We start from the raw sequence: 26,104 nt of genomic DNA on the forward strand, positions 1-26,104 counted from the left end.
CCATGAGCAAATCCCTACATACCAGTCACCAGGTACCATGAGCAAATCCCCACATCCTGATCACCAGGTACCATGAGCAAATCCCTACATCCTGATCACCACGTACCATGAGCAAATCCCTACATTCCAGTCACCAGGTACCATGAGCAAATCCCTACCTCCTTATCACCAAGTACCATGAGCAAATCCCTACATACTGATCACCAGGTGCCATGAGCAAATCCCTACATCCCAATCACTAGGTACCATGAACAAATCCCTACATTCCAGTCACCAGGTACCATGAGCAAATCCCTACCTCCTTATCACCATGTACCATGAGCAAATCCCTACAGCCTGATCACCAGGTACAATGAGCAAATCCCTACATCCTGATCACCAGGTGCCATGAGCAAATCCCTACATCCTGATCACCAGGTACCATGAGCAAATCCCTACATCCTGATCACCAGGTACCATGAGCGAATCCCTACATCCCAATCACCAGGTACCATGAGCAAATCCTTACATTCCAGTCACCAGGTATCATGAGCAAATCCATACATCCTGATTACCCGGTACCATGAGCAAATCCCTACATCCTTATCACCATGTACCATGAGAAAATCCCTACATCATGATTACCAGGTACCATCAGTTAATCCCTACATCCTTATCACCAGGTACCATGAGCATATCCCTACATCCTTATCACCAGGTACTATGAGCAAATTCCTACATCCTTATCACCAGGTATCATGAGAAATCCCTACATCCTTATCTCTAGGTACCATGAGCAAACCCCTACATCCTGATCACCAGGTGCCATGAGCAAATCCCTACATCCTTATCACCAGGTACCATGAGAAAATCCCTACATCCTGATTACCAGGTACCATCAGTGAATCCCTACATCCTTATCACCAGGTACCATGAGCAAATCCCTACATCCTTATCACCAGGTACCATGAGCAAATCCCTACATCCTTATCACCAGGTATCATGAGCAAATCCCTACATCCTGATCACCAGATACCATGAGTAAATCCCTACACCCTGATCAGTAGGTACCATGAGCAAATCCCTACATCCTGATCACCAAGTACCACGAACAAATCCCTACATTCCTGTCACAAGGTACCATGAGCAAATCCATACATCCTGATCTCTAGGTACCATGAGAAGATCCCTACATCCCTGTCACAAGGTACCATGAGCAAATCCCTACATCCTGATTACCAGGTACCATCAGTTAATCCCTACATCCTTATCACCAGGTACCATGAGCAAATCCCTACATCCTTATCTCTAGGTACCATGACCAAATCCCTACATCCTTATCACCAGGTATCATGAGAAATCCCTACATCCTTATCTCTAGGTACCATGAGCAAATCCCTACATCCTAATCACCAGATACCATGAGCAAATCCCTACACCCTGATCAGTAGGTACCATTAGCAAATCCCTACATCCTGATCGCCAAGTACAACGAACAAATCCATACATCCCAGTCACCAGGTACCATGAGCAAATCCATACATCCTGATCTCTAGGTACCATGAGAAGATCCCTACATCCCTGTCACAAGGTACCATGAGCAAATCCCTACATCCTGATTACCAGGTACCATGAGCAAATCCCTACCATCCTTATCACCAGGTATCATGAGCAAATCCCTACATCCTTATCACTAGGTACCATGAGCAAATCCCTACATTCCAGTCACCAGGTACCATGAGCAAATCCCCACATCCTGATCACCATGTACCATGAGCAAATCCCTACATCCTGATCACCACGTACCATGAGCAAATCCCTACATTCCAGTCACCAGGTATCATGAGCAAATCCCTACCTCCTTATCACCAAGTACCATGAGCAAATCCCTACATCCTGATCACCAGGTGCCATGAGCAAATCCCTGCATCCCTATCACCAGGTACCATGAGCCAATCCCTACATTCCGGATTTCTAGGTACCATGAGAAAATCCCTACATCCTGATTACTCGGTACCATGAGCAAATCCCTTCATCCTTATCACTAGGTACCATGAGAAAATCCCTACAACCTGATTACCAGGTACCATGAGTTAATCCCTACATCCTTATCACCAGTTACCATGAGCAAATCCCTACATCCTTATCACCAAGTACCATGACCAAATCCCTACATCCTTATCACCAGGTATCATGGTGCAAATTGTCACGTCTGGCAGGGTTTGAGGATCCGGCAGCTGAGATTTGCCCGAGGAGGTAGCAGGCTATGAATGAACCAGATGAGGGGGCTGGATATAGTTCCTTCGCATGGGACACGGAGCAATGAAGAACGTAGGCGGGGTTTGAGAGTCAATGGAAAGTATTTATTATGTACAGGGCTGAGGTAGGGAACTGAGGCTGAAGTACAATGGTTAAAGACATGGCTGGAGGTGAAGAACTGCGGACTGTGATTTGAAAGACGAGACTGTAGATTATGAACTGTGGAACTGTGGATGGTAGTTGAAAACGTGGCTGGAGACAAGGACTGTGGACTGTGGTAAACGAGGCTTGAAGATAATAATCTGCAGGCTGTGGTCAGTGGTACAAAGGCGTGGCTGGTGAAGGAGATCTGTGGAGTGTGGCTTGAAAGACGAGGCAGAAGACCCGGGGCCGACTGTGCCCAAAGAGTCTTACTGGACCGGGTTTTCCAGGAGCGCTTCCACAGGCAGTAGCAGGCAAGAAACGGCAGGGCTGCAGCAGCAACAGAGAACCGACCAAGCAGGATCAGGAGGAACCAAGATACAGCAGGAATCCTGGGAGCACAGGCTAAAGCACCTACAACAGGGTTGTAACTTGAAGCACTGGCATCCCTGTCCTAAACCAGCCCCCTTTTATAGGGAGATCTTCCCCTGGATTGGCTGGAAGAAACAGGAAACAGGAACTATGCTTAAAACTTGGTCTCCAACATGGCGGCGCCCAGTAATGCAGACCTTTTTGCAAAGCCACATTGCTCACTGCCCCTGGTCGCCAAGCAACGGTTCAGCAAGAGCGACCCGCTGTAGCGGCATCCCGCCACCACGAGCGGACCCCCTCACCTCCGCTACTGCTGCCCACGGATCCGGCGCAGCAGCCCACCTCCGCCGCTTCCCGCACAACGCCAAGGAAGCCAGCCCCGCGGCCCCAGCGTACCGGTAAGACTCCGGACGCTGACAGTACCCCCCTTTTGCGGATGGACTCCGGACACCTATGTGGTTTAGTTGGAAACTTGGCATGAAATGTCCGAAGAAGACTAGGAGCATGGACATCCTCTGCATCTACCCAAGATCTCTCCTCTGGCCCATACCCTTTCCAATCAACAAGGTACTGGATGCGACCATAACGTCTGCGAGAATCGAGGATCTTGTGAATCTCAAATTCATCTCCATGTGCTGATTGGATCTTGGGTGATTTAGGCAGAGCGGCTCTGAACCGATTAAGTACCAGTGGTTTTAAGAGAGAAATATGAAATGCATTAGGAATTCTTAACTGCGGAGGTAATTTCACTTTGTAAGCCACAGGATTCAACACTCTTTCGATTGGGTAAGGCCCGATAAATCTGGGAGCAAACTTTTTTGTAGGAACCTTTAATCTTAGGTTACGTGTGGAAACCCAAACCCGATCTCCTACCTTAAGGCTTGGTACAGCTTTTAGTTTCAGATCTGCATAGGTCTTATATCTCTTGGATGTCTTGAGCAAAGTCTTGTGAACTTGTTTCCAGGCTTCAGTAAATTGACGAAGTGTTGACTCTGCGGCCGGAACCTCGAGCGTAGGCAGAAGTTGGAAGTCAGGAACTCTTGGATGGTAACCATAATTAATGAAGAATGGAGAAGATTTTGTGGCAGAGTGATAAAGATTGTTATGGGCAAATTCTGCGAACGGGAGGAAGTCCAGCCAGTCGTCCTGTGAGGAGGACATGAATAAACGCAGAAAAGTCTCCAGATCCTGGTTCGCTCTCTCTGTTTGACCATCCGTTTGAGGATGATATCCTGAGGAGAAGTTTAATTTCACGCCAAGAGCAGAACATAGGGATCTCCAAAACCTGGCCACAAATTGAGGACCTCTATCAGACACGATCTCCTGGGGTAGACCATGGAGTCGAAAGATCTCTGCTATAAACAATTTTGCCAACTGGGATGCAGATGGAAGATTAACCAGAGGAACAAAGTGTGCCATTTTAGGGAATCGGTCAACTATGACCCATACGGTGTTCCGCCCACCAGACATGGGTAAATCTGTAATAAAGTCCATAGAAATATGCGTCCATGGTCTTAGTGGTACCGGCAAAGGATGGAGTAACCCGGCTGGTGGACCTTTGGGACTTTTATGCTGGGCACATTTTGGACAGGCAGCTACGAATTCCTGAACGTCAGTCCTGAGATGAGGCCACCAGTAGGAGCGTTGAATGAATTTAAGTGTCTTATGACCGCCCGCATGGCCCATGAAGGAGGAGGAGTGAGCCCATGTAAGACGTTTTTTGCGAAGATTTGGTGCAACGAAGATCTTCCCTGGAGGAGGAAGTGGAGAGGTATTAGTTGCAGAAAAAGAGGTGGATTCCAGGATAAATTGCTCTTTTGAACGGTCAGAGGGTTCTTCTGAACTTAGGGAGCGAGATAATGCATCTGCCTTTTTGTTGAGGGAACCTGGTCTGTAACTGAGTTTAAAATTAAAACGGGTAAAGAAGAGTGCCCATCTTGCTTGGCGTGGGTTCAGACACCGGGCTGACTGTAGATACAGGAGGTTCTTGTGATCCGTGGTCACCAAAATTGGATGCTGAGCTCCCTCCAACAAATACCTCCACTCCTCAAAGGCCAACTTAATTGCCAGTAATTCCTGTTCCCCAATAGCGTAATTCTGTTCAGCGGGGGAGAATCTTCGCGAGAAGAATGCATAAGGATGGACCTTCTTGTCCTCGAAAAGCTGGGATAATACTGCTCCTACTCCTATCCTACAGTAGAGGCATCAACCTCCACCAAGAACGGACGGCTGAGATCGGGTTGTCGAAGAACTGGAGCAGTCGTGAAGGCCTCCTTTAAAGATGAAAAAGCTTCCAAAGCCTCCGGAGACCACTTGGCAGGATCGGCTCCCTTCCTAGTTAATGCGGTTATAGGAGCTATGACGGAAGAATAATTTTGAATGAATCTTCGGTAGAAGTTAGCAAACCCCAGGAAACGTTGAATTCCTTTAAGGGTAGCTGGAAGTGCCCAATCCTGAATCGCCTGGACTTTAGCGGGGTCCATCTGTAACCTCTGCCCTGAAAGAATGTAACCGAGGAATGGAATCGTGGGTACTTCAAAGGTGCACTTCTCTAACTTACAGAATAACTGATTCCCTCGTAAACGAGTTAACACTTCTTTGACTTGTTCCCGGTGGGTCTTCAGATCCCTAGAAAAAATGAGGATGTAATCCAGATACACTACCAAGCAGTCATAGAGGAGATCTCTGAAGATTTTGTTAACGAACTCTTGAAAGACGGCTGGGGTGTTGCATAGGCCAAAAGGCATTACCAGGTATTCGTAATGGCCGTCGCGGGTATTAAATGCCGTCTTCCATTCGTCCCCTGGGCGAATACGTATAAGATTGTAGGCCCCCCGTAAGTCCAACTTAGTAAATACAGTAGCTCCTTTAACACGGTCGAACAGTTCTGGAATCAGAGGTAACAGATATCTGTTCTTAATTGTTATGTCATTGAGACCTCTATAGTCAATACAGGGCCGCAACCCCCCATCCTTCTTTTTGACGAAGAAAAACCCTGCTCCGGCCGGAGATGTAGAAGACCTGATGAACCCTTTCTCCAAGTTCTCCCGTATATACTCCGACATGGCCTGTGTCTCGGGAAGTGAGAGAGGGTAAATTCGACCTCGGGGAGGAGTCTTACCGGGTACTAGCTCAATGGGACAATCCCAAGTACGATGCGGAGGCAAGGTGTCCGCCCCATGCTTACTGAAAACATCTTGAAAAGATTGGTACTCCACAGGAAGGCTGGAAGGGTTGGAAGAACAGAGAGGTCTAACTGAAGGTAAACAGTTCTGAAAGAAGTCTTGTCCCCAAGAGAGAACATCCATAGTTTGCCAATCAATGTGGGGGTTGTGTCTGATTAACCATGGAAACCCTAGGATTAGTTCATGAGAGGCTTTAGGAATTACAAGGAAAGAGATTTTTTCTGAATGGAGAACTCCGACCTTCATCTTGAGAGGAATAGTACGAAAGGATATAATACCCTCTGGGATATAACTTCCATCCACTGCGGTAGCAGAAATGGTACGATCCAAAGGAACCGTTTGTATTCCAGATCGTTTGACCAGAGCTGACGTAATGAAGCTTTCGGCGGCTCCGGAGTCGAGTAGTGCAGGGATGAGAAGAGAAGAAGAAGGGAGCTCCAATTGGGTTAACAGGACAGACTCTTTCTTGGTATGTAATTCTGAGAATTCTCCTAGCTTGACCTCTCCAGCACAAACTAGGAGCGGGCGTTTCCCGGACGTAGACTGCAAGTTTTAACAAAGTGATCAGATGCACCACAATACAGGCAGAGGTTCCCTTGTCGCCGTCTCTGACGTTCTTCATTGGAGAGGTGGGAGCGATTAATCTGCATGGGTTCTTCCACAGTTGGTGATGATGGTGTTGGTGGAAGAACAACTCTAGGCTTAGGGCGATCTGACCGCTACCTCTCCATACAGCGTTCTCTGTACCTCAGATCTAACTTATTGCATAAAGAAATTAGTTTATCCAACTTATCAGGTACGTCCTGAGTTGCGAGGTCATCTTTGATTTTTTCGGAGAGACCGCTCCAGAAAGCTGCAATGAGAGCCTCCTCGTTCCAGTTCAGTTCTGAGGAAAGGGTGCGAAACTGGATCACGTACTGACTGACCGTACGCGTGCCCTGACGCAGGCGCAGGATCTCCAATGAGGCGGCAGAAGTCCTGCCCGGTTCGTCGAAGATTCTTCGAAAGGTGGCCATGAATTCTGGATAGTTAGATAAGATGGGATCCATCCTCTCCCACAAAGGTGAAGCCCATTCCAACGCTTGCCCGGTAAGTAAAGAAATTATATAGGCTACTTTGGTTCGTGCTGATGGGAAGTTGGCTGACTGTAGTTCGAACTGGATTTCGCACTGGTTAAGAAACCCGCGGCATTGTTTTGGATTCCCATCAAATTTACTGGGAGGTGGCAAATGCAAACGTGGAAGTGGTACTGGTACAGGAGGAAGCAGGACCGGAGGTGCCAATGTGGGAGCAGCTGTAGATACTTGAGGTGCCGTCATGGCAACACAGAGAGAATCAAGACGTTCGGACATACTCTGCATGAACTGCACGATATGAGATTGTGTGGCCTCCTGCTTACTTAAGCGAGACCAGATATCTGCAGTTGAATCCCCTCCTGAGGCCTGATCACCCGTCGAATCCATAGGGCCAGTGCTTACTGTCACGTCTGGCAGGGTTTGAGGATCCGGCAGCTGAGATTTGCCCGAGGAGGTAGCAGGCTATGAATGAACCAGATGAGGGGGCTGGATATAGTTCCTTCGTATGGGACACGGAGCAATGAAGAACGTAGGCGGGGTTTGAGAGTCAATGGAAAGTATTTATTATGTACAGAGCTGAGGTAGGGAACTGAGGCTGAAGCACAATGGTTAAAGACGTGGCTGGAGGTGAAGAACTGCGGACTGTGATTTGAAAGACGAGACTGTAGATGATGAACTGTGGAACTGTGGATGGTAGTTGAAAACGTGACTGGAGACAAGGACTGTGGACTGTGGTAAACGAGGCTTGAAGATAGTAATCTGCAGGCTGTGGTCAGTGGTACAAAGGCGTGGCTGGTGAAGGAGATCTGTGGAGTGTGGCTTGAAAGACAAGGCAGAAGACCCGGGGCCGACTGTGCCCAAAGAGTCTTACTGGACCGGGTTTTCCAGGAGCGCTTCCACAGGCAGTAGCAGGCAAGAAACGGCAAGGCTGCAGCAGCAACAGAGAACTGACCAAGCAGGATCAGGAGGAACCAAGATACAGCAGGAATCCTGGGAGCACAGGCTAAAGCACCTACAACAGGGTTGTAACTTGAAGCACTGGCATCCCTGTCCTAAACCAGCCCCCTTTTATAGGGAGAGCTTCCCCTGGATTGGCTGGAAGAAACAGGAAACAGGAAATATGCTTAAAACATGGTCTCCAACATGGCGGCGCCCAGTAATGCAGACCTTTTTGCAAAGCCACATTGCTCACTGCCCCTGGTCTCCAAGCAACGGTTCAGCAAGAGCGACCCGCTGTAGCGGCGTCCCGCCGCCACGAGCGGACCCCCTCACCTCCGCTACTGCTGCCCACGGATCCGGCGCAGCAGCCCACCTCCGCCACTGCCCGCACAATGCCAAGGAAGCCAGCCCTGCGGCCCCAGCGTACCGGTAAGACTCTGGACGCTGACACAAATCCCTACATCCTTATCTCTAGGTACCATGAGCAAATCCCTGCATCCCAGTCACCAGGTACCATGAGCATATCCCTACATCCTGATCTCTAGGTGCCATGAGAAAATCCCTACTTCCTGATCACCAGATACCATGAGCAAATCCATACATCCTTATAACCAGGTGCCATGAGCAAATCCCTACATCCTGATCACCAAGTACCATGAGCAAATCCCTACATCTTGATCACCAAGTACCATGAGCAAATCCCTACATCTTGATCACCAGGTACCATGAGCAAATCTCTACATCCTGATCACCAGGTACCATGAGCAAATCTCTACATCCTGATCACCAGGTACCATGAGCAAATCCCTACATCCAGATCACCAGGTACCATGAGCAAATCCCGACATCCTGATCACCAGGTGCCATGAGCAAATCCCTGCATGAGCAATACAAGGAAAGGCTTGAAAGACTAGGCATGTTTACATTGGAAAAGCAGAGACTAAGAGGGGATATGATCAACATCTACAAATATATAAGGGGACAATACACAGAGCTTGCGCGGGACCTGTTTTTGGTTAGATCAACACAGAGGACTCGTGGACACTCGCTCAGGTTAGAGGAGAGGAGATTCCGCACAATACAGCGTAAAGGCTTTTTCACGGTAAGGACAATACGTGTTTGGAATTCCCTGCCCGAGGGAGTTGTAATGGCGGAATCTGTCAACACCTTTAAGAATGGGTTAGATAAATTTCTAATGGATAAGGATATCCAGGGGTATGGTGCAGAGTCATGCATTATAGTTACTATAAATAGGGATAAAATGCAACGGCTGACAGCAGCATCAGTCAGAAATTTTAGTCAAATCATCATGCATAGGAGACCACAAATAGGTTGAACTCGATGGACAATTGTCTTTTTTCAACCTCAGATACTATGTTACTATGTTACCAGGTACCATGAGCAAATCCCTACATCCTGATCACCAGGTGCCATGAGCAAATCCCTACATCCTAATCATCAGGTACCATGAGCAACATCCTGATTACCAGATACCATCAGCAAATCCCTACAACCTGATCGCCAGGTACCATGAGCAAATCCCTACATCCTGATCACCAGGTAACATGAGCAAATCCCTACATTCCAGTCACCAGGTACCATGAGCAAATCCCTACATCCTGATCACCAGGTACCATGAGCAACATCCTGATTACCAGGTACCATGAGCAAATCCCTACATCCTGATCTCTAAGTACCATGAGAAAATCCCTACATCCCAGTCACCAGGTACCATGAGCCTACATCCCAGTCATCCCTACATCCCAGTCACCTACATCCTGATTACCAGGTGTGATAAAGCTAAATATTTATCTTACTTAAAACCCTTTAAGAGGTCAAAGAACACAGTACGCTATTGGCGTACGGAATACCGTAAGGGTACGCATGTTGCGTAACAATCGCTTAGCCGTAGTCGAGACGCTCAAGCGTCACGTTCGCTCACGGCCAAGAGATCACAGGCAGGCACGCTATTGGCTGCCGACTAACGTAATGATACGCTATTAGCGTAGCGGACGCTCGGGACCACGAGGAGATCACAAGCGGCGCTGACGCTCACAGTGTAAAACCTTTATAACTATACCATAAAACAGTGTATTATGCAGTAAACCTTGGTGTAGTGATAGGGTGTAAATGTAACACAGTGTAACCTTATTAACTTAAAAGCTGTACGAGCGTCTCCGACGCTCTGAGAATACTTAGAAATATAAGAAATACACAGATACCGATCTTAGGTTCTAACACCTTATATGAACGTTCTATTTTGCAAAAGAATAATACAATACAAGTCATACACTACCAATATAACATAGACTAACTAACCAGATAACTACACATGAAATACAATACAATTACGTTTAAGGGAAAATGAGAGAGAAAGAGGAGAGAGAGAGAGAGAGATATGGCTCACAATAACAATAAAGACAATATGATTGCGGAGAAAACTTACGCACAAAGGAAACAATCGCATGCGCCTCTGGATATCCAGCTCCCGATTATCAGCAATGAGAACCGTTGAAGAGAATAGAGAGCTGGATCAGATCGGCTTGTCCTTTTATACACTATACACAATACAGTACAATGGTCCCTACAATCTCATTGTTCATTGGACACAGGAATTCGTCTTTGCATTATAACAAAAGGTCATAGGTTGATTCATACAGGTGGGCTGTGACTATTTCCAACTGCTCAGGTGGGTGGGAAACAAGGTTTCCCGCCGCATGGATAATAAAGTGCAAATAATAGTAAAAGTCCATAAACTTCTTATGTCCATAACTATTCGCACGAGCGATTAATCCGCTTCAAACCAACACCGGAATATTGCTAATTAAATACTCTTCCGATGGATACTAAACACCACTGTGTAACCCCTGTCTGACCCTTCGTATCAAACAAAGAGGGATCTCTTTGTCCATGAACATGCTACATTAACTAAACTTTCAGATTCTATCAAAGGGACCATAATCTACAAAATACATTATATGGTTAAAATATGTAACGATCGAGTCGCACGCTAGGCGCACATAAACTCTACCGTAAATGCGCATACCGTGCGCCTGCGGGTGCACGCACCAGCGGGTATGCGTACGCACGGGAGAGCGTGGGCACGCGCAGCGGGGACACGCATGAGGTGCAAATATGGTAGTGTGCATCATGATATTTTTCTGACTTTGACAGGTGCCATGAGAAAATCCCTACATCCTTATCACCAGGTACCATGAGCAAATCCCTACATTCCAGTCATCAGGTACCATGAGCAAATCCGTACATCCTGATCACCAGGTACCATGAGCAAATCCTTACATCCTGATCACCAGGTGCGATGAGCAAATCCCTACATCCTGATCACCAGGTACCATGAGCAAATCCCTACATCCTGATCACCAGGTGCCATGAGCAAATCCCTACATCCTGATCACCAGGTACCATGAGCAAATCCCTACATCCTAATCACCAGGTGCCATGAGCAAATCCCTACATCCTTATCACCAGGTACCATGAGCAACATCCTGATTACCAGTTACCATGAGCAAATCCCTACAGCCTGATCACCAGGTACCATGAGCAAATCCCTACATCCTGATCACCAGGTATCATGAGCAAATCCCTACATTCCAGTCACCAGGTACCATGAGCAAATCCCTACATCCTGATCACCATGTACCATGAGCAAATCCCTACATCCTGATCACCAGGCACCATGAGCAAATCCCTACATCCCAGTCACCAGGTACCATGAGCAAATCCCTACATCCTGATGACCAGGTACCACGAGCAAATCCCTACATCCCAGTCACCAAGTACAACGAGCAAATCCCTACATCCCAGTCAACAGGAACCATGAGCAAATCCCTACATCCTGATCATCAAGTACCATAAGCAAATCCCTACATCCTGATCTCTAGATACCATGAGCCAATGCCTACATCCTGATCACCAGGTACCATGAGCAAATCCCTACATCCTGATCACCAGGCACCATGAGCAAATCCCTACATCCCAGTCACCAGGTATCATGAGCAAATCCTTACATCCCAGTCACCAGGTACCATGAGCAAATCCCTACATCCTGATGACCAGATAACACGAGCAAATCCCTACATCCCAGTCACCAAGTACCACGAGCAAATCCCTACATCCCAGTCAACAGGTACCATGAGCAAATCCCTACATCTTGATCATCAAGTACCATAAGCAAATCCCTACATCCTGATCACCAGGTACCATGAGCAAATCCCTACATCCTGATCACCAGGTACCATGAGCAAATCCCTACATCCTGATCACCAGGCACCATGAGCAAATCCCTACATCCCAGTCACCAGGTATCATGAGCAAATCCTTACATCCCAGTCACCAGGTACCATGAGCAAATCCCTATATCCTGATGACCAGGTAACACGAGCAAATCCCTACATCCCAGTCACCAAGTACCACAAGCAAATCCCTACATCCCAGTCAACAGGTACCATGAGCAAATCCCTACATCCTGATCATCAAGTACCATAAGCAAATCCCTACATCCTGATCTCTAGGTACCATGAGCAAATGCCTACATCCTGATCACCAGGTACCATGAACAAATCCCTACATCCTGATCACCAGGTACCATGAACAAATCCCTACATCCCAGTTACCAGGTATCATGAGCAAATCCCTACATTCCAGTCACAAGGTACCATGAGCAAATCCCTACATCCTGATCACCAGGTACCATGAGCAAATCCCTACATCCTGATCACCAGGCACCATGAGCAAATCCCTACATCCCAGTCACCAGGTATCATGAGCAAATCCTTACATCCCAGTCACCAGGTACCATTAGCAAATCCCTACATCCTGATGACCAGGTACCACGAGCAAATCCCTACATCCCAGTCACCAAGTACCACGAGCAAATCCCTACATCCCAGTCAACAGGTACCATGAGCAAATCCCTACATCCTGATCATCAAGTACCATAAGCAAATCCCTACATCCTGATCTCTAGGTACCATGAGCAAATGCCTACATCCTGATCACCAGGTACCATGAGCAAATGCCTACATCCTGATCACCAGGTACCATGAGCAAATCCCTACATCCATATCACCAGGTACCATGAGCAAATCCCTACATCCCAGTCACCAGGTACCATGAGCAAATCCCTACATCCTGATCACCAGGCACCATGAGCAAATCCCTACATCCCAGTCACCATGTACCATGAGCAAATCCCTACATCCTGATCACCAGGTACCATGAGCAAATCCCTACATCCCAGTCACCAGGTACCATGAGCAAATCTCTACATCCTTATCACCAGGTACCATGAGCAAATCCCTACTTCCTGATCACCAGGTACCATGAACAAATCCCTATATCCCAGTTACCAGGTACCATGAGCAAATCCCTACATCCTGATCACCAGGTACCATGAGCAAATCCCTACATCCCAGTCACCATGTACCATGAGCAAATCCCTACATCCTGATCACCGTGTACCACGAGCAAATCGCTACATCCAAGTCACCATGTACCATGAGCAAATCCCTACATCCTGATGACCAGGTACCATGAGCAAATCCCTACATCCTGATCACCAGGTACCACGAGCAAATCCCAACATCCCAGTCACGAAGTACCACAAGCAAATCCCTACATCCCAGTCAACAGGTACCATGAGCAAATCCCTACATCCTGATCATCAAGTACCATAAGCAAATCCCTACATCCTGATCTCTAGGTACCATGAGAAATGCCTACATCCTCATTACCAGGTACCATGAGCAAATCCCTACATCCTGATCACTAGGCACCATGAGCAAATCTCTACATCCTTATCACTAGGCACCATGAGCAAATCTCTACATCCTTATCACCAGGTACCGTGAGCAAATCCCTACATCCTCATTACCAGGTACCATGAGCAAATCCCTACATCCCAGTCATCACGTACCATGAGCCTACATCCCACTCATCCCTACATCCCAGTCACCAGGTACCTACATCCTGATTACCAGATACCATGAGCAAATCCCTACAGCCTTATCACCAGGTACCATGAGCAAATACCTACATTCCAGTCACCAGGTACCATGAGCAAATCCCTACATCCTGATCACCAGGTACCATGAGCAAATCCCTACATCCTGATCACCAGGTGCCATGAGCAAATCCCTACATCCTTATCACCAGGTACCATGAGCAACAACCTGATTACCAGTTACCATGAGCAAATCCCTACAGCCTGATCACCAGGTACCATGAGCACATCCCTACATCCTGATCACCAGGTACCACAAGCAAATCCCTACATCCCAGTCACCAAGTACCACGAGCAAATCCCTACATCCCAGTCAACAGGTACCATGAGCAAATCCCTACATCCTGATCATCAAGTACCATAAGCAAATCCCTACATCCTGATCTCTAGGTACCATGAGCAAATGCCTACATCCTGATCACCAGGTACCATGAACAAATCCCTACATCCTGATCACCAGGTACCATGAACAAATCCCTACATCCCAGTCACCAGGTACCATGAGCAAATCCATACATCCTGATCTCTAGATACCATGAGCAAATCCCTACATCCTTATCACCAGGTACCATGAGCAAATCCCTACATTCCAGTCACCAGGTACCACAAGCAAATCCCTACATCCTGATCACCAGGTACCATGAGCAAATCCTTACATCCTGATCACCAGGTGCCATGAGCAAATCCCTACATCCTTATCACCAGGTACCATGAGCAACATCCTGATTACCAGTTGCCATGAGCAAATCCCTACATCCTGATCACCAGGTGCCATGAGCAAATCCCTACATCCTTATCACCAGGTACCATGAGCAACATACTGATTACCAGTTACCATGAGCAAATCCCTACATCCTGATCACCAGGTACCATGGGGGGTAATTCCGAGTTGATTGCAGCATCAAATTTGTTAGCAGTTGGGTAAAACCATGTGCACTGCAGGGGGGGGGGGGGGGGGGCAGATATAACATTTGCAGAGAGAGTTAGATTTGGGGGGGTTATTTTGTTTCTGTGCAGGGTAAATACTGGCTGCTTTATTTTTACACTGCAATTTAGATTTCAGTTTGAACACACCACACCCAAATCTAACTCTCTCTGCAAATGTTATATCTGCCCCCCCTGCAGTGCACATGGTTTTGCCCAACTGCTAACAAATTTGATGCTACAATCAACTATGAATTAGGCCCCATGAGCAAATCCCTACATCCTGATCACCAGGTACCATGAGCAAATCCCTACATCCCAGTCACCAGGTACCATGAGCAAATCTCTACATCCCGATTACCATGTACCATGAGCAACATCCTGATTACCAGGTACCATAAGCAAATCCATACATCCTGATCACCAGGTACCATGAGCAAATCCCTACATTCCACTCACCAGGTACCATGAGCAAATCCCTACATCCCACTCACCACGTACCATGAGCAAATCCCTACATCCCAGTCACCAGGTACCATGAGCAAATCTCTACATCCTTATCACAGATACCATGAGCAAATCCCTACATCCTGATCACCAGGTACCGCAAGCAAATCCCTACATCCTGATCACCAGGTACCACGAGCAAATCCCTACATCCCAGTCACCAAGTACCACGAGCGAATCCCTACATCCCAGTCAACAGGTACCATGAGCAAAACCCTACATCCTGATCATCAAGTACCATGAGCAAATCCCTACATCCTGATCTCTAGGTACCATGAGCAAATCCCTACATCCCAGTCACCAGGCACCATGACCAAATCTCTACATCCTTATCACAGATACCATGAGCAAATCCCTACATCCTGATCACCAGGTACCACGAGCAAATCCCTACATCCCAGTCACCAAGTACCACGAGCAAATCCCTACATCCCAGTCAACAGGTACCATGAGCAAATCCCTACATCCTGATCATCAAGTACCATAAGCAAATCCCTACATCCTGATCTCTAGGTACCATGAGCAAATCCCTACATCCTGGTCACCAGGCACCATGATCAAATCCCTACATCCTGATCTCTAGGTACCATGAGCAAATCCCTACATCCTGATTACCAGGTACCATGAGCAAATCCCTACATCCCAGTCACCAGGTACCATGAGCAAATCCCTGCATCCTGGTCACCAGGTACCATGAGCAAATCCCTACATCCTAATGTCTAGGTACTATGAGCAAATCTTTACATCCTGATCACCAGATGCCATGAGCAAATCCCTACATACTGGTCACCAGGTACCATGAGCAAATCCCTACATCCCAGTCACCAAGTACCATGAGCAAATCCCTACATACTGATCACCAGGTAGCATGAGCAAATCCCTACATACTTATCACCAGGTACCATGAGCAAATCCCTACATACTGATCACCAGGTAGCATGAGCAAATCCATAAGTCCTGATCACCAGGTACCATGAGCATATCCCTACATCCTGATCACCAGGTACCATGAGCAAATCCCTACATACTGATTACCAGGTAGCATGAGCAAATCCCTACATCCCAGTCACCAGGTACCATGAGTAAATCCCTACATACTGATCACCAGGTACCATGAGCAAATCCCTACATCCCAGTCACCATGTTCCATGAGCAAATCCCTACATCCTTATCACCATGTACCATAAGCAAATCCCTACATACTGATCACCAGGTAGCATGAGCAAATCCCTACATTCCAGTCACCAGGTACCATGAGCAAATCCCTACATCCCAGTCACCAGGTACCATGAGCAAATCCCTACATACTGATCACCAGGTAGCATGAACAAATCCCTACATCCCAGTCACCAGGTACCATGAGCAAATCCCTACATCCTGATCACCAGGTTCCATGAGCAAATCCCTACATCCCAGTCACCATGTACCATGAGCAAATCCCTACATCCCAGTCACCATGTACCATGAGCAAATCCCTACATCCCAGTCACCATGTACCATGAGCAAATCCCTACATCCTGATGACCAGGTACCATGAGCAAATCCCTACATCCTGATCACCAGGTACCACGAGCAAATCCCAACATCCCAGTCACGAAGTACCACAAGCAAATCCCTACATCCCAGTCAACAGGTACCATGAGCAAATCCCTACATCCTGATCATCAAGTACCATAAGCAAATCCCTACATCCTGATCTCTAGGTACCATGAGAAATGCCTACATCCTCATTACCAGGTACCATGAGCAAATCCCTACATCCTGATCACTAGGCACCATGAGCAAATCTCTACATCCTTATCACTAGGCACCATGAGCAAATCTCTACATCCTTATCACCAGGTACCGTGAGCAAATCCCTACATCCTCATTACCAGGTACCATGAGCAAATCCCTACATCCCAGTCATCACGTACCATGAGCCTACATCCCACTCATCCCTACATCCCAGTCACCAGGTACCTACATCCTGATTACCAGATACCATGAGCAAATCCCTACAGCCTTATCACCAGGTACCATGAGCAAATACCTACATTCCAGTCACCAGGTACCATGAGCAAATCCCTACATCCTGATCACCAGGTACCATGAGCAAATCCCTACATCCTGATCACCAGGTGCCATGAGCAAATCCCTACATCCTTATCACCAGGTACCATGAGCAACAACCTGATTACCAGTTACCATGAGCAAATCCCTACAGCCTGATCACCAGGTACCATGAGCACATCCCTACATCCTGATCACCAGGTACCACAAGCAAATCCCTACATCCCAGTCACCAAGTACCACGAGCAAATCCCTACATCCCAGTCAACAGGTACCATGAGCAAATCCCTACATCCTGATCATCAAGTACCATAAGCAAATCCCTACATCCTGATCTCTAGGTACCATGAGCAAATGCCTACATCCTGATCACCAGGTACCATGAACAAATCCCTACATCCTGATCACCAGGTACCATGAACAAATCCCTACATCCCAGTCACCAGGTACCATGAGCAAATCCATACATCCTGATCTCTAGATACCATGAGCAAATCCCTACATCCTTATCACCAGGTACCATGAGCAAATCCCTACATTCCAGTCACCAGGTACCACAAGCAAATCCCTACATCCTGATCACCAGGTACCATGAGCAAATCCTTACATCCTGATCACCAGGTGCCATGAGCAAATCCCTACATCCTTATCACCAGGTACCATGAGCAACATCCTGATTACCAGTTGCCATGAGCAAATCCCTACATCCTGATCACCAGGTGCCATGAGCAAATCCCTACATCCTTATCACCAGGTACCATGAGCAACATACTGATTACCAGTTACCATGAGCAAATCCCTACATCCTGATCACCAGGTACCATGGGGGGTAATTCCGAGTTGATTGCAGCATCAAATTTGTTAGCAGTTGGGTAAAACCATGTGCACTGCAGGGGGGGGGGGGGGGGGGGCAGATATAACATTTGCAGAGAGAGTTAGATTTGGGGGGGTTATTTTGTTTCTGTGCAGGGTAAATACTGGCTGCTTTATTTTTACACTGCAATTTAGATTTCAGTTTGAACACACCACACCCAAATCTAACTCTCTCTGCAAATGTTATATCTGCCCCCCCTGCAGTGCACATGGTTTTGCCCAACTGCTAACAAATTTGATGCTACAATCAACTATGAATTAGGCCCCATGAGCAAATCCCTACATCCTGATCACCAGGTACCATGAGCAAATCCCTACATCCCAGTCACCAGGTACCATGAGCAAATCTCTACATCCCGATTACCATGTACCATGAGCAACATCCTGATTACCAGGTACCATAAGCAAATCCATACATCCTGATCACCAGGTACCATGAGCAAATCCCTACATTCCACTCACCAGGTACCATGAGCAAATCCCTACATCCCACTCACCACGTACCATGAGCAAATCCCTACATCCCAGTCACCAGGTACCATGAGCAAATCTCTACATCCTTATCACAGATACCATGAGCAAATCCCTACATCCTGATCACCAGGTACCGCAAGCAAATCCCTACATCCTGATCACCAGGTACCACGAGCAAATCCCTACATCCCAGTCACCAAGTACCACGAGCGAATCCCTACATCCCAGTCAACAGGTACCATGAGCAAAACCCTACATCCTGATCATCAAGTACCATGAGCAAATCCCTACATCCTGATCTCTAGGTACCATGAGCAAATCCCTACATCCCAGTCACCAGGCACCATGACCAAATCTCTACATCCTTATCACAGATACCATGAGCAAATCCCTACATCCTGATCACCAGGTACCACGAGCAAATCCCTACATCCCAGTCACCAAGTACCACGAGCAAATCCCTACATCCCAGTCAACAGGTACCATGAGCAAATCCCTACATCCTGATCATCAAGTACCATAAGCAAATCCCTACATCCTGATCTCTAGGTACCATGAGCAAATCCCTACATCCTGGTCACCAGGCACCATGATCAAATCCCTACATCCTGATCTCTAGGTACCATGAGCAAATCCCTACATCCTGATTACCAGGTACCATGAGCAAATCCCTACATCCCTGTCACCAGGTACCATGAGCAAATCCCTGCATCCTGGTCACCAGGTACCATGAGCAAATCCCTACATCCTAATGTCTAGGTACTATGAGCAAATCTTTACATCCTGATCACCAGATGCCATGAGCAAATCCCTACATACTGGTCACCAGGTACCATGAGCAAATCCCTACATCCCAGTCACCAAGTACCATGAGCAAATCCCTACATACTGATCACCAGGTAGCATGAGCAAATCCCTACATACTTATCACCAGGTACCATGAGCAAATCCCTACATACTGATCACCAGGTAGCATGAGCAAATCCATAAGTCCTGATCACCAGGTACCATGAGCATATCCCTACATCCTGATCACCAGGTACCATGAGCAAATCCCTACATACTGATTACCAGGTAGCATGAGCAAATCCCTACATCCCAGTCACCAGGTACCATGAGTAAATCCCTACATACTGATCACCAGGTACCATGAGCAAATCCCTACATCCCAGTCACCATGTTCCATGAGCAAATCCCTACATCCTTATCACCATGTACCATAAGCAAATCCCTACATACTGATCACCAGGTAGCATGAGCAAATCCCTACATTCCAGTCACCAGGTACCATGAGCAAATCCCTACATCCCAGTCACCAGGTACCATGAGCAAATCCCTACATACTGATCACCAGGTAGCATGAACAAATCCCTACATCCCAGTCACCAGGTACCATGAGCAAATCCCTACATCCTGATCACCAGGTTCCATGAGCAAATCCCTACATCCCAGTCACCATGTACCATGAGCAAATCCCTACATCCCAGTCACCATGTACCATGAGCAAATCCCTACATCCCAGTCACCATGTACCATGAGCAAATCCCTACATCCTTATCACCAGGTACCATGAGCAAATCCCTACATACTGATCACCAGGTAGCATGAGCAAATCCCTACATCCTGATCACCAGGTACCATGAGCAAATCCCTACATACTGATCACCAGGTACCATGAGCAAATCCCTACATCCTGATCACCAGGTACCATGAGCAAATCCCTACATTCCAGTCATCAGGTACCATGAGCATATCCCTACATCCTGATCACCAGGTACCATGAGCAAATCCCTACATACTGATCACCAGGTACCATGAGCAAATCCCTACATTCCAGTCATCAGGTACCATGAGCATATCCCTACATCCCAGTCACCATGTACCATGAGCAAATCCCTACATCCCAGTCACCAGTTACCATGAGCAAATCCCTACATACTGATCACCAAGTAGCATGAGCAAATCCCTACATCCCAGTCACCAGGTACCATGAGCAAATCCCTACATCCTGATCACCAGGTACCATGAGCAAATCCATACATCCTGATCACCAGGTACCATGAGCAAATCCCTACATTCCAGTCATCAGGTACCATGAGCATATCCCTACATCCTGATCACCAGGTACCATGAGCAAATCCCTACATACTGATTACCAGGTAGCATGAGCAATATCCCTACATCCTGATCACCAGTTACCATGAGCAAATCCCTACATACTGATCACCAGGTACCATGAGCAAATCCCTACATCCCAATCACCAGGTACCATGAGCAAATCCCTACATACTGATCACCAGGTACCATGAACAAATCCCTTCATCCTGATCACCAGGTACCATGAGCAAATCCCTACATCCTGTTCACCAGCTACCATGAGCAAATCCCTACATCCCAGTCACCAGGTACCATGAGCAAATCCCTACATCCTGATCACCAGGTACCATGAGCAAATCCCTACATCCTGATCACCAGGTACCATGAGCAAATCCCTACATTCCAGTCATCAGGTACCATGAGCATATCCCTACATCCTGATCACCAGGTACCATGAGCAAATCCCTACATCCTTATCACCAGGTACCATGAGCAAATCCCTACATACTGAACACCAGGTGCCATGAGCAAATCCCTTCATCCTGATCACCAGGTGCCATGAGCAAATCCCTACATCCCAGTCACCAAGTACCATGAGCAAATCCCTACATCCCAGTCACCAGGTACCATGAGCAAATCCCTACATACTGATCACCAGGTACCATGAGCAAATCCCTTCATCCTGATCACCAGGTGCCATGAGCAAATCCCTACATCCTGTTCACCAGGTACCATGAGCAAATCCCTACATCTCAGTTACCAGGTACCATGAGCAAATCCCTACATACTGATCACCAGGTACCATGTTCAAATCCCTTCATCCTGATCACCAGGCACCATGAGCAAATCCCTACATCCTGATCATTAGGTACCATGAGCAAATCCCTACATCCTGATCACCAGGTACCATGAGCAAATCCCTACATCTCAGTTACCAGGTACCATGAGCAAATCCCTTCATCCTGATCACCAGGTACCATGAGCAAATCCCTTCATCCTGATCACCAGGTACCATGAGCAAATCCCTTAATCCTGATCACCAGGTACCATGAGCAAATCCCTACATCCTGATCACCAGGTACCATGAGCAAATCCCTACATCCTGATCACCAGGTACCATGAGCAAATCCCTTCATCCTGATCACCAGGTACCATGAGCAAATCCCTACATCCTGATCACCAGTTACCATGAGCAAATCCCTACATCCTGATCACCAGGTACCATGAGCAAATCCCTACATCCTGATCACCCAGGTACCATGAGGAAATCCCTACATACTGATCACCAGGTACGATGAGCAAATCCCTACATCCCAGTCAACAGGTACCATGAGCAAATCCCTACATCCTGATCATCAAGTACCATAAGCAAATCCCTACATCCTGATCTCTAGGTACCATGAGCAAATGCCTACATCCTGATCACCAGGTACCATGAACAAATCCCTACATCCTGATCACCAGGTACCATGAACAAATCCCTACATCCCAGTCACCAGGTACCATGAGCAAATCCATACATCCTGATCTCTAGATACCATGAGCAAATCCCTACATCCTTATCACCAGGTACCATGAGCAAATCCCTACATTCCAGTCACCAGGTACCACAAGCAAATCCCTACATCCTGATCACCAGGTACCATGAGCAAATCCTTACATCCTGATCACCAGGTGCCATGAGCAAATCCCTACATCCTTATCACCAGGTACCATGAGCAACATCCTGATTACCAGTTGCCATGAGCAAATCCCTACATCCTGATCACCAGGTGCCATGAGCAAATCCCTACATCCTTATCACCAGGTACCATGAGCAACATACTGATTACCAGTTACCATGAGCAAATCCCTACATCCTGATCACCAGGTACCATGGGGGGTAATTCCGAGTTGATTGCAGCATCAAATTTGTTAGCAGTTGGGTAAAACCATGTGCACTGCAGGGGGGGGGGGGGGGGGCAGATATAACATTTGCAGAGAGAGTTAGATTTGGGGGGGTTATTTTGTTTCTGTGCAGGGTAAATACTGGCTGCTTTATTTTTACACTGCAATTTAGATTTCAGTTTGAACACACCACACCCAAATCTAACTCTCTCTGCAAATGTTATATCTGCCCCCCCTGCAGTGCACATGGTTTTGCCCAACTGCTAACAAATTTGATGCTACAATCAACTATGAATTAGGCCCCATGAGCAAATCCCTACATCCTGATCACCAGGTACCATGAGCAAATCCCTACATCCCAGTCACCAGGTACCATGAGCAAATCTCTACATCCCGATTACCATGTACCATGAGCAACATCCTGATTACCAGGTACCATAAGCAAATCCATACATCCTGATCACCAGGTACCATGAGCAAATCCCTACATTCCACTCACCAGGTACCATGAGCAAATCCCTACATCCCACTCACCACGTACCATGAGCAAATCCCTACATCCCAGTCACCAGGTACCATGAGCAAATCTCTACATCCTTATCACAGATACCATGAGCAAATCCCTACATCCTGATCACCAGGTACCGCAAGCAAATCCCTACATCCTGATCACCAGGTACCACGAGCAAATCCCTACATCCCAGTCACCAAGTACCACGAGCGAATCCCTACATCCCAGTCAACAGGTACCATGAGCAAAACCCTACATCCTGATCATCAAGTACCATGAGCAAATCCCTACATCCTGATCTCTAGGTACCATGAGCAAATCCCTACATCCCAGTCACCAGGCACCATGACCAAATCTCTACATCCTTATCACAGATACCATGAGCAAATCCCTACATCCTGATCACCAGGTACCACGAGCAAATCCCTACATCCCAGTCACCAAGTACCACGAGCAAATCCCTACATCCCAGTCAACAGGTACCATGAGCAAATCCCTACATCCTGATCATCAAGTACCATAAGCAAATCCCTACATCCTGATCTCTAGGTACCATGAGCAAATCCCTACATCCTGGTCACCAGGCACCATGATCAAATCCCTACATCCTGATCTCTAGGTACCATGAGCAAATCCCTACATCCTGATTACCAGGTACCATGAGCAAATCCCTACATCCCTGTCACCAGGTACCATGAGCAAATCCCTGCATCCTGGTCACCAGGTACCATGAGCAAATCCCTACATCCTAATGTCTAGGTACTATGAGCAAATCTTTACATCCTGATCACCAGATGCCATGAGCAAATCCCTACATACTGGTCACCAGGTACCATGAGCAAATCCCTACATCCCAGTCACCAAGTACCATGAGCAAATCCCTACATACTGATCACCAGGTAGCATGAGCAAATCCCTACATACTTATCACCAGGTACCATGAGCAAATCCCTACATACTGATCACCAGGTAGCATGAGCAAATCCATAAGTCCTGATCACCAGGTACCATGAGCATATCCCTACATCCTGATCACCAGGTACCATGAGCAAATCCCTACATACTGATTACCAGGTAGCATGAGCAAATCCCTACATCCCAGTCACCAGGTACCATGAGTAAATCCCTACATACTGATCACCAGGTACCATGAGCAAATCCCTACATCCCAGTCACCATGTTCCATGAGCAAATCCCTACATCCTTATCACCATGTACCATAAGCAAATCCCTACATACTGATCACCAGGTAGCATGAGCAAATCCCTACATTCCAGTCACCAGGTACCATGAGCAAATCCCTACATCCCAGTCACCAGGTACCATGAGCAAATCCCTACATACTGATCACCAGGTAGCATGAACAAATCCCTACATCCCAGTCACCAGGTACCATGAGCAAATCCCTACATCCTGATCACCAGGTTCCATGAGCAAATCCCTACATCCCAGTCACCATGTACCATGAGCAAATCCCTACATCCCAGTCACCATGTACCATGAGCAAATCCCTACATCCCAGTCACCATGTACCATGAGCAAATCCCTACATCCTTATCACCAGGTACCATGAGCAAATCCCTACATACTGATCACCAGGTAGCATGAGCAAATCCCTACATCCTGATCACCAGGTACCATGAGCAAATCCCTACATACTGATCACCAGGTACCATGAGCAAATCCCTACATCCTGATCACCAGGTACCATGAGCAAATCCCTACATTCCAGTCATCAGGTACCATGAGCATATCCCTACATCCTGATCACCAGGTCCCATGAGCAAATCCCTACATACTGATCACCAGGTACCATGAGCAAATCCCTACATTCCAGTCATCAGGTACCATGAGCATATCCCTACATCCCAGTCACCATGTACCATGAGCAAATCCCTACATCCCAGTCACCAGTTACCATGAGCAAATCCCTACATACTGATCACCAAGTAGCATGAGCAAATCCCTACATCCCAGTCACCAGGTACCATGAGCAAATCCCTACATCCTGATCACCAGGTACCATGAGCAAATCCATACATCCTGATCACCAGGTACCATGAGCAAATCCCTACATTCCAGTCATCAGGTACCATGAGCATATCCCTACATCCTGATCACCAGGTACCATGAGCAAATCCCTACATACTGATTACCAGGTAGCATGAGCAATATCCCTACATCCTGATCACCAGTTACCATGAGCAAATCCCTACATACTGATCACCAGGTACCATGAGCAAATCCCTACATCCCAATCACCAGGTACCATGAGCAAATCCCTACATACTGATCACCAGGTACCATGAACAAATCCCTTCATCCTGATCACCAGGTACTATGAGCAAATCCCTACATCCTGTTCACCAGCTACCATGAGCAAATCCCTACATCCCAGTCACCAGGTACCATGAGCAAATCCCTACATCCTGATCACCAGGTACCATGAGCAAATCCCTACATCCTGATCACCAGGTACCATGAGCAAATCCCTACATTCCAGTCATCAGGTACCATGAGCATATCCCTACATCCTGATCACCAGGTACCATGAGCAAATCCCTACATCCTTATCACCAGGTACCATGAGCAAATCCCTACATACTGAACACCAGGTGCCATGAGCAAATCCCTTCATCCTGATCACCAGGTGCCATGAGCAAATCCCTACATCCCAGTCACCAAGTACCATGAGCAAATCCCTACATCCCAGTCACCAGGTACCATGAGCAAATCCCTACATACTGATCACCAGGTACCATGAGCAAATCCCTTCATCCTGATCACCAGGTGCCATGAGCAAATC

General features: G+C 47.2%; 1 protein-coding gene across 3 annotated transcripts in view; it reads left to right on the plus strand.

The window, feature by feature from the left end:
- NYAP1 (neuronal tyrosine phosphorylated phosphoinositide-3-kinase adaptor 1) overlaps positions 1-26,104 on the plus strand; it is a 95,772-nt gene that overhangs the window by 54,213 nt on the left and 15,455 nt on the right. The gene's annotated exons all lie outside the window — the stretch shown is intronic.

Source organism: Pseudophryne corroboree, chromosome 6 (assembly GCF_028390025.1).
Source record: "Pseudophryne corroboree isolate aPseCor3 chromosome 6, aPseCor3.hap2, whole genome shotgun sequence".
Taxonomy (NCBI): Eukaryota; Metazoa; Chordata; class Amphibia; order Anura; family Myobatrachidae; genus Pseudophryne; species Pseudophryne corroboree.